This window comes from Etheostoma cragini, chromosome 23 (assembly GCF_013103735.1).
Source record: "Etheostoma cragini isolate CJK2018 chromosome 23, CSU_Ecrag_1.0, whole genome shotgun sequence".
NCBI classification, from domain to species: domain Eukaryota; kingdom Metazoa; phylum Chordata; class Actinopteri; order Perciformes; family Percidae; genus Etheostoma; species Etheostoma cragini.
Window position 1 is genome coordinate 7,976,038 of NC_048429.1, and position 8,990 is coordinate 7,985,027.

At 40.5% G+C, this 8,990-nt stretch overlaps 1 protein-coding gene across 2 annotated transcripts in view; it reads left to right on the forward strand.

The window, feature by feature from the left end:
- The first annotated feature begins 832 nt into the window (after positions 1-832).
- The window catches only part of plxna4 (plexin A4), a 226,569-nt gene continuing 218,411 nt past the window's right edge, over positions 833-8,990 (forward strand). Inside the window, exon 1 of one of the 2 annotated variants that reach the window (XM_034863434.1) lies at positions 833-1,007. The gene's annotated coding sequence lies outside the window, so the exon portion shown is untranslated. Of the gene's footprint in view, positions 1,008-3,028; positions 3,518-8,990 lie in introns of those variants that run through there. The other variant, XM_034863433.1, reaches the window with a different exon arrangement.

Genomic DNA, 8,990 nt, shown 5'->3' on the forward strand with positions numbered 1-8,990 from the left:
GCAGTATTGATTTACTGTGCTTTGAAAGATATCTGATATTAAGATCCACAGACTGTTGATTTAGCTCTGTGCTTGTGTTAAATAATTAAAAAAGTCAATAGGTTTGTTGATATCAATGCATTTACATTCTTCAATTGACTCCACAAGAAACCCTCAGAGTCTGTCAGGAACAAAGTATAATAAATGAATACAGGTCTGACACATAATGAAATCAATGGCCTGTCAGATTGCACATTGTAAACAGCGACCACTCACAAACACACATCTATTGTTGATTTATTGTGAAACTTGACTGACAACGGGTCAGTCTTTCTCAAGAGGTGACATTGGACTTTATAAACCTTTGAGTTTATTTTTTTACAAATAGCCATCTTAGTCCATTATTTGATCATTTTAAACTCACAGAACATGATAAGTTATATTAGAGGTCCCAACGTTTCCAAAGATATCAAATAGAACAAGGGCTATGTTTAATATGAAGGAAACACCATATACAAAGATACACCAGGCTTAAATCTCATTTAATTAACACTTAGGCCAATAATAGCAAATACAACATCAATGAAGCGTCCGAACAAGCAGATACATAATGCAGTGTGGAAAAAAACTTTTTAAAACAGAAACCTCAAGGGGACATAATCTTAAACCTATTTCTTTTACATAAAAAAACTGTTTATAAAACTGTCTTCCCTAGCTAAATCCTTTGATTTGAATATTTAGCCTTTATCTAGCCTATTTTGCAGTAGGCTAGAATTTTCAAAAATGGGATTTTTGTCACTAAAGCATGCAGAACAGCCTACACGTGGGCGAGATTACCCTACAGTACGTCGCGTGCCTCCAAGCTGGCGTTAATTAGTGCTGTAACACTACTTCTTTGTTGACAATCACTGAGTTGCGCAAACGTCAATTTTGTTAACTTTATTACCTTACTTTAGTTTAAATTAGTGCTAAAGATGGATTTAAACGCCGGAGCTTGCGTTTTAATCAACTTGTGGAACAAAATCGAGGTAAGTAAGGTTTTTTGGATGTCATTAGTGGTTGTTAGTGGTTGGGTTCTTTTAGCTAGCTAGGCCACTTCAACGCCATTCTTACAATGTAAATGGTCTGCGTTAAAGCCAGTGTTAGCCTGTTGTTCTTTTTCGATTTTAAACGCTGTATAGGCCTACATGTTGGAACGTCCGCTTGTTTTTGTTTAGTTTAATTTGTGAAATAAGGAACTCTACTCCAAACTCTATAGCCTAAAGCAGGCTAATGCCATAGAGTAGACAGTTAACGAAATGTAGGTAATGCACCTGAAACGATAAACCACATAAACAAAAACGAGAAAAAGAAACTTCCGTTTTAGCATTTTGCTCCTCCTAGCCCCTCCCAAAAGAAACACCTGACACGCCTAGCCATAATATTGTAACATTGCTAGACTTCCTACTCTATTTCATTTTAACGGTAGGCCTACTGTAACAGTAGGCTGTGTCTCCATCATGTTTCCATCCATTTTCGTAAACGCCTAATATTAGCATGAATGAGGCAGAAGCTCATTGTAGCATTTATCTAGCTTGACGTTTAAATGTGATGTTTGTGCAACGTCTGTATCATATTAGTGTTCCCACGGTTGTACGTTTAAAGCATTTAGTTAAAATCCAAGAAAAACTTGTGAAGCACTGCAGGGCCAGTGAAGCACTTTGTGTCGGTTTGTAGCCAGTGGCTGTACAGTTTCTTCAGCCTGTAGGTGGGGCTCTGACGCAGTGTTTCAAAGCGAGGAACCTCTGTGGAAGGAAGATCAGGGAGGGAGGGAGAAAAGGAGGGAGGGAGAGAAGGAGGGAAAGGGGACCGGATAGAGGGATGGAGATGATGCTGCAGCGGGCACGCCCCCCCCTCACAAAAGACCCCTCTGAGGGATATGAATAAACCCTCTTTTTCCCCATCTCCAGTCAGTTGTTTATTTTATTGAGACCATTGCCAGATTCCCAAACCCTCCATCCTGCCATTGACTGTTTGAAATACTTATATTACATGCCAGCAGGGCTTAATTTGAAAGTTATCTCATCAAATGAAAATAAAAGAAACCTCAACATTGACTCACTATTTAATCGATGTTGATGGATTTCGTTGCATGTTCATTTTTGTTTTTAATTGTTTTGTTTATATGAAGATAAGGGGTAGGCTTAATTGCCTATTTTATGAAAAAATTATTATTCCTGTACCGTCACACCGCTTATTTTGTTAAACACATGATTACATAATTAGTCCTTTAGAATATTAATTGTTTCAAAAGTGTGTGTGTGTGTGTGTGTGTGTGTGTGTGTGTGTGTGTGTAGTTGGGGGGATACACTCCTGAAGCATGTTAAGAGATCATCAAAGAACAAAAATGCAGATTCTAATCCCCTACAACTATGCAAGTGTCGTAATTATGTTGCTGTGTTGCCTAATCTCCATTTTTAGATGATCCTGCGATTAGATATTTAAATCCGATGATCTGATCATTTCACCCTGGTATTGTAGCGTATTTGTGTAAATTCCCCTTTGGCATTGCCAAATCCCATTCTCAACGGAATGAATGCATTACATAAAGCTCTATTTTAACAAACCATGAGCTTGATTTAAGATCACAGGCTATCTGTCATATTCTTGTTTTCTGTAGAGAAAAAATATCCATCAAAGGGCGGCGCTGTTAAACTTGAAATTCAACTTCTTAAAAGTGTTCGCTATGTTTAGAGATGCTGCCAACCTATAATGGACACTGGTTTAGTCTCATTTCAGCAGGCACTTATGTCTTTAAACGAAATTTGACCATAAACGTGGTGATAAGTGGTTTGTTGTTGCTCAGACTAAGCCTCTTTAGGGTAGGTGCCAGGGACAAGTGTAACCCAAAAGCAGTCGCCTTTTGCAACGGGCGAAACGCCATCTCGTACTCAGTCAGTCCCTCCAGATCCGCTGCGAAGCTTCAAACTCCGAGGCAGCTCATCTCTCTCTCTCTCTCTCTCTCTCTCTCTCTCTCTCTCTCTCTCTCTCTCTCTCTCTCTCTGGCGCGCGCACTCCCTCTCTCACATTCGCACTCTGCTGCAGCACCCTCAGCACCTCAGTATTTGCAGGAGCACCGCACCGAGTCACAGATCTATACACACTCTCTCTACACGCACACACACATACGCGCTCACACAGACACGCATACATGCACAGCCTCCTGCGGTAGCCCATACGGCGCAGCGGCTTTTCCAACGGCATGCAAAGTGTGTCCTCGCCGGGGAATGGGAGGTGCATCTCCCGGGTCTCATAGCGCTCAGAGCGGCGTAATAAGGTCCTGCTGATCGGGGATGCTGCTATTTTTCCAGTGCAGGAATTGTCTTCTTACTACACATCTACCGGGATTTAAAGTGGACAAGCCGTTTATTCAGGATATAACGTTATTCTAAGCATTTCTCATTTTTGGAGGGAGTAAGAGGAGTTGGAAATTGCTCTGGACGTGCCTCTTATCCGCAGTGTCGATGCGGCTGTGAAGTGATATCTGCATAGATTACAGGTAAGAGGCTTGACACAGCTATAGCTTCCACAGCCAGGACTGTTTGTAGGATGCTTTGGGGCCATTATAGTTGTGTTTTAGGTGTAATTTTTCCACTGCACCAACCAGGTGACGGGAGGCGTGTTGCACCTGTTCTAGCTGCGCCATGCCCGCTCTGCGCACACCGGCGATCAAGCGGGCGATCAAGCGGGTTTCATACCGAACTTATCTATTTGGATGATACAACTAGTCCTGGGAAGGATTGCAGAACATTTTAACGACGTGCAATTTCTCTCAACTTGGGACAATTTATTGACTGGATTCCCTCCGCTTGACGCTTCATATCATACATGCCCTTCATCCACTGTTAGCCAGATAGACCCGCTTTCCAAATTTTGCTTGTTCCTCTTGCCACGTTAACTCTGAAGGTTAAAACTGATATATTTGTCGGGGATTCCGCGTCGGATTTACGCAGTGCCTTCGGGGATAAACCCAGTGCTTAGTGGCGTGTAGACATGGATTGCAATTGTGATTGGCTCTAAATAATGGAAACGGACAACATTTTAAAGGTTGATGTGAAACATTGTGAATTAGAATGATGAACACCGCGTGGTTCTTTTAGAAAAGTTCTTAAATCCGTGCTGTTTTGGAGCATGTCATTTTTAGGGATGCACGTTGGGATGGTTTTTCGTAGTCATAAACTATTCAAGCATCGTCTACTATGAGGAGTCTTTTTAAACGGGTTTTTTATAGTAGGCTACCATCACAATTGGACAATCCATATGACGTCTCCTCGTAGGCTATTCAGTGTATGGCTTTTATTTTTTCAAACTTACAATGTAGCCGCACATTTATCATTTTAGAGTAGCTTTGTTGACTATAGCCTACTTTGCAATTTGTGAAAAAAAACGCAAGTTGTGATATGCAATTTAGAACCCTAACATGTTCATAATCACTAGGATACACTGGTCTCCTCTCGAAGCTTTTGAACTTGACGATGTACCTCAGACGGAGCGCGTCAGGAAGGTCTTGACTTTAGGTATGCTCAGGTCAACAGAAACATTGTCCTGTAATATATCTACAGGGACTCTCTGTGCTATGTTCTAAGGCTAGCTGCATGTGACTTTATCTTAAATCATGGAATTGTATCACCTAAACAGTATCCCCAAGCTGTGTGTAATGAAAGATTAAAGTTTTTTATTCATTTTTTACTATTGAAAAACATGTGTGGGATTTTTGTTTTGATAGGCTACAGTAGGAAAGAGGACAAGAGAGCCAAATGTGTGAATATTTATGTTTGCCCATGTCTATTTTACTATTTTCATGAATATGGCATGGAAGTTGAATTCAAGTTTAAGCCAAATTCCAGTTAAACAAACTTGGTGACTTAGACATTAGGCATTCACAAATCACCTTTCTCTTGTTTTCTCTGCACTTTTACCCATGTTGGAGTTGTGCCACATAGAGAGTGAGGATGAACAAAGATGAGTCTGTTTTTGTCTAAATTTCAGTCTTGGTCACAAGGTTGATCATCCCCTTTGCAGCGTATGTGTCTCATTCTTGGAATCAGTGCCATACTTGAATGTGAAGGTGTGTTGGTGCTTGAGCTGGTTAAGAGATTTAAGCAAGGGAAGTAACAGTGCAGACTCTTTAGCACATGTAGTCTCAAAAGTGTGATGCAGGTCCCTGAATCAAAATGCCGCTTTTGAAGTCATGGACATGCTTTGTTTCTAGTTTGCTCCATCGCTACCCCCCTTCCTTACTGCCCTTCCTCCCACCCTCTCTCTTACACCTCATGCACAGAAAACAGCTGCTCCAGCCTATGCAAAATACTGATCCCTAGTACAGCAGTCGCACTGAGTAGCTTGAGCCCCTCTGCCGGTTTCTTCCTCTGTCTATCCACCTGCACTTCAGACTAAATGCATCAATTCAGTGTCACCCCTCCAAATGCCTTTTAATTTAACTTTCTACTTAATGTACACAATTGTGTTATTGCTGTTGCACAAATTTCTTGCAAGCACAGTGATGATAGGTTTAGAGTTGTGTAGGCTATTTTAGTTTTCTAACGATCCCCTTGTGTTTAGTGGACAATCATCAGTGTGGCTAAAGGGACGAGGCTATATCCTGCAAAAACCATAAGGGGCAGTGTGGCTTCACAGGCTGGTACACTGGATAGATGATGATTGATCCCATATACTATGCGTTTATTAACATCAATTTAGATGTAGTTTCAACTGCACAGTAACATAATGTGTGATTTGTTCATTGGCACTTAATCAAAATATGCATATGTTCATTCATTTATTACATTTTACTTAGGAAGTTATATCATATTTTTTCCGTAGACAAGGTTTTGTAACATTTACATATGTGTATATGTGCTTCAGGGTGGTGGTGAAAAACACTGGGATATTATTGGATTTCATGTTTTTTGTCATGAAGGGAATCTGCTTTGGCCCCCAAGTCACTCTGATGGTTATTTGACAGACACCCGGAAAAAAAACTTGACAAACAAAGATTAGATACTGCTGGGTGATGTGTTGTTAATTAGTTGCAGTTTTTTACTGTGTGCAGCTTGCAATTGGGAGCTAACAGAGAGTAGGTCACTCACAGGGCAAAATGTTCTGTCTCTTTCCAATAGTAATGTGCATCTCAACACATTTTTTAATGTTCCTATTTGTGTGTGTGTGCGTGCGTGAACTGTTGCTGTCAAGGTCTCAAGGGAAAGACATTTAGTTCCTGAGCAGGTTGATAATCCTATCTCATATACATCATTGCCTCCTTGTCCTTTCACCAAATTCCAGCTCAGTCCTAAACTCTTAGAGGCTGTAAGAGCAATTGGCACTATACAGTCTTCCTTCCCCACTTAGATTCTTTCTCTCTCTCTCTCTCGCTCTCTCCTTGTGTGCTGTCCATCAAGGCCTGCCTATAGAAATTGGAACAGCAGCCTTTATCGGCCTGTAAGCACCTCACATTGACATACTACCCCTGTCTGTTGGCCAATGTTACGGCTACAAGTCTGGAGTTTGGACCTGGAGAGCACGGCCCCGTCAATATTATGGCTTGCTAATAGATAAACTTTCACTTCAGCCTTGGCCGTAAAGACATTCATTACATTTTGGGGGCGGTGCACTTACAAGAATAAGCTCCGTAAAAACATTTGCATTAAGTTCATGTCCAGAGGGGCAATTGTGAAGGAATATGAATTGGGAATCTTAGAAAGATTATCCGTAGTGATATAAATGTCTGGTAGCACTGTGGGCAAGACTCAGCAGAAGTGTGTTTTCTGTGTGTGTGGGTGTGAATGATACATCTGTGACTGGCCTGGTGAGGCCCTATATGAATACTCTAGTCACAGAGATGTATCGCCATGTCAGACTGAATGATGTGTCTGTGGACTGGACCTGAATGGAGCTCTCTGTTTGTTCTCGTTCTCTTTTTGTCTGTCTCTCTCTCTCTTTCACTTAAACCCCTCCAGGCTGTGACAGTGTCCAATTAGACCCCGTCTTTTCACGTGACACCAAACGCCACAGAAAAGATTGCAAATTGTATTTCCGTGTCACCAACTGTTCTTCGAACTATAATCTGTCTCCCATATTTTAGGATAGTTAGACACAGTATTCTTTAGCAATAGCGGCAGGGCTAACATAAAATTAAAGATATATATTTTTGGGGATGTGCTACTTCTCTACAATTACAGTGTATTTGTTTATTTGGAAAGTCAATGTTTTTAGTTTAGGATGAGAGCTTTAACATTTTATTGTGTAACCGGAGTTAAATTTTAAAGTGTAGCCATTCAGTTACAGTTATCTTAGACCTTTACTTGCCACATTAAACCTCTGCCCTTGTTATCTTGCCTGTATAGAAACGATCATAGAGTAGGCTTCAAACTTGGTGTACAATATTATGTTCAAAGTCTTAGAAAGATGTATCAATGACTGACAGTTTGATGGTTTTGCTTAAAATTCCAATTTGGGGTAGGATTCTATGCTGGATTAAGAGAGTAATTGCTTACAAGTATGTAATTAACCCTTTGGTAATGCACTGCACAGCTGCATATTGATGTTCCCTACAGCAGAGACAGCAGAGATCTCAAGTGAGGATCTCCAAACAACAGCCGTTATGAATTCTATGCAGAGAAATCAATATGAGTCACAGCATCCAATCTAATGAGAACCTTTGTTCGCATCGGAATAGTTTACTCAGCATATGTGTGAGGCCTACAGAGAAGATATGTACACAGTGTGTGTTTGTGTGTGTGTGTGTGTGTGTGTGTGTGTGTGTGTGTGCACATATCCTGCTGTCCAAAACTTCTTGCTTCTTTTTTCATATTGGCAACCATTCCTATTAAGCTATCACGTGCCTTTTTCATAATGGGGACCAATACATGTACATGTTACTATATCACAGTCGTACCACTTTTATTTTCTCCCTCCAGCCTTCTCTCATGTTTCCTTTCATCTTTTTTTCTCAATCCTTTCTCACTGAATGTTTCTGCCTCCAGCTCTCTCGTCCCATATCTCTCTGCCTCACTCTAAGCTGCCAAGCACATAACTTTATCTGTGTTGTGTTAGTGTGTGGAATTGGGGGAAAAAATCCCCATGTTGTGACATTGAAATGACCTAGGAGGCACGATGTATAGTAAGAAAGAGATCAGAGAGTAGTTGAAAGGCTCCAACATGTCAGTGGTTTGCCAGACTACTCCTTTTGAGAAGACAATTTAAAGTGTTTCTCCCATGTCTCTATGATTCAGATAAAGCTGTTTTTATATATATATATATATATATATATATATATATATATATATAAATAAAAAAAACAGCTCTCTTTGATGCAGCGGCAGGTGACACACAGTGGTACATCAAATCTTATGTTTGAGTGTTCCAAGCCGAGCATGACAAGCAGTAAATTTGTTTTGTTTCAGATGCATGAAATGATGAGAAAATTGCAGATGGTCTGGTCCGACACCTTAAATCCATGCGAGGATTAGGCCCCTAATTCCGTTTTCATCTTGTCTGTTGCAAAGAAGCATGGGCACGCATGCTTAAATATGCATGCATGCATGCATGCATGCATATTTGATTCATCCATATTAGACAATGCCTCAGAGCTCTTAATTCTGATCATGTAACCTACAACCATCATCTTTATGGCGTGTAATCTATCCCACAGGGACTCTGTTCTGGCAGGCATTTCCTGGATTTTTTTCTCATCACTTCGTTCCTTCAATAGCAAAAGTTTATTTTAAATGCGACTGCAGGAACAAACCATGTTTTGATATTATGTTACTTAAGCATGCAATTCGAAAGTTATGTACAACAACATTATTATGACTGTGTCCACAAGTCAACTTTTTGCAAGCATTAGGGTTTGCAGTGACATCCACATGCAGTAGTTCAATGTCAGTTTGTTACTAGTAGTACAGTGGGTACGGAAAGTATTCAGACCCCTTTAAATTTTTCACTCTTTGTTTCATTGCAGCCATTTTCCAAAA